Source organism: Poecilia formosa, unplaced genomic scaffold, assembly GCF_000485575.1.
Source record: "Poecilia formosa unplaced genomic scaffold, Poecilia_formosa-5.1.2 Scaffold370, whole genome shotgun sequence".
NCBI classification, from domain to species: Eukaryota; Metazoa; Chordata; class Actinopteri; order Cyprinodontiformes; family Poeciliidae; genus Poecilia; species Poecilia formosa.
This window is the reverse complement of record NW_006800309.1, coordinates 3,755-5,844: the sequence shown is the minus strand read 5'-3', so window position 1 is coordinate 5,844 and position 2,090 is coordinate 3,755.

The window sequence follows — 2,090 nt, the reverse complement described above, 5'->3', positions numbered from 1 at the left end:
CAATACGACCCTCCCCTGATAATGGAGCCATCGATTCTGGCAGCACTCGTGTGGGAGCTGTCGGGTCGGACTCTCGGCTCGGCTCTGGGACTCTGGCAACAAATGGAAAACTGCTGGTGGATGTGCTACTAGAGACATTAGTGTACTTGTACCACAGCTGGACTTAAACAGCCTTTAACAAATAAGTTGATTTTTTGTTTTAAATATTAATAATAAAAGTACAAATATATTTCACTTGAAAGCAAAATAGCTAACTTCTCTACACATTGAGCCATTGGTGATATTCATTTAAAACTTTGAATGCATGTAAATAAAAACATTTACTCCTCTTATATTTGAATCCACTTTATTTTATGATGAGACACAAAACACAACAAGCCTGTGACGGGAACCCGACTGAGGCATCCTTCCTGCAAACTAGACTTTGTAGTTTTCTAAACCTGCACTGATTTTCTATGAGCAGCGCGCCAAGAATAAACTGACTGACCGGTGGGTGGAGCATACAGAAAACTAGACTTTACCATGACAATTAAACAGCTCAACAAGATTTGACACAAGATGCTGACTCAGCGTGCCAAATGCTTTTCCTGAAATGTGTCGCAGTTCTCTCAAATTCACCGAGTGTCTACAAGATGCTGAAATGGCAGAAACGGTTTATTTTTCTCAGTCTGTGAAGGAACCGTTTTAAAGATTAAGACTTTAAAATACATTTTTTTATTTATTTTTTTTCCTCTTTACTCCTCTTGTAAAGAGGAACATGACTGCAGGTCTGGAAGAGAGACACTTACACCACATTATACATCATTTCCCACAGATTCTCTATAGGATTTGGGTCTGGTCTATAGACTGAGTTATTTTAAAACATAATATGCCTTGATCTAAACAATTTCGACATCCACCTCAGAGTCATTTGCAGCCTCTAGCAGTTTTTCTTTTTTCTAGAACTGCTGAGCTTTCATCGATCTCCCCATCACCTCTGACAGCTTCTCTTGCCCTCCTGAAGAAAATCATCGTCGTGACCAGAACGCCTTCCTCCACATGTTGTAGCAGTAGATACTCACACCTGTCGCACCTGTCCCAGCATACTTTGCTCCAACGTGGTGTTTTCCCTCCCACAGAGTTCCTGTTTTTAGTTTACTTAACATATGAATAACACATTATTCATATGTTAAGTGTCTAAAATCACTTAACATATGAATAATGATGTAAAATCATAATCAAATGTTTCCTCCTTCCTTGTCGACCTTACGGACAGATTCCAGCATGAATAATCCTCCTTAAAATAACCAATCTGTCCTGTGGTTCAGCTGGGCCTTTTCATAAATAATATGCCGAGGCAACACTGAAAGTGTACTGGGGGCTCTTCATAATTTATCGTGTGGAAGCCCACACACTGTGACCAGAGCCCAGCTCTCATGTTTCTGAGACTGCAGATCTCCAGTTACGCTGCGGATAAGATAGCGAGTTGACTTGCGTTGCTCTCTGATAAGATATTCAACAGCTTCTGAAGTACCCCCCCCCTTTGGCTGTCTGTCCCTGCAGTGGAGATCCGTCTGCAAGAATTTATTTTCATATCTTTCACGACAACTAGATTCTAAACCAATACAGCAGACATGATGGTGGAAGGAGAGGTGGAGGGTTTTTGGGAAATCATTGGCAGAAAAGACTTAGTACAAGATTAAAAATAACTGAACTTGTGGAAGAAGGAAAAGAACCGGATGGTTCAGGGAAGCAAACAAATGACAGAGTCAGAAAAGAATGTGGAAATAAAAAAAAAGACTTAATTTCTCTTCACAGTAGTGAGGACTCTCCTCTCCTCCCTCTCATCTGATCTGATCTGATCTGATGTGCGGTTCAACCAGCCATAACACACAGGGCAGGACAGGGTTGAGTAAACCAAGGAGATCAGATAAGAAACAAAACAAAACAAAAAAAAAAAACTCCCTGCAATATGAAAGGAGGATGGTGAAATATGATGACATGGAATCAATAACAAACACAGCCAAAGCAAAAACTGTGAATATGCAAGTATGAAAACGAACCGTCAACATGAAGCAGCGCTAAATTAAAAAAGAAAAAAAAAATGTTCA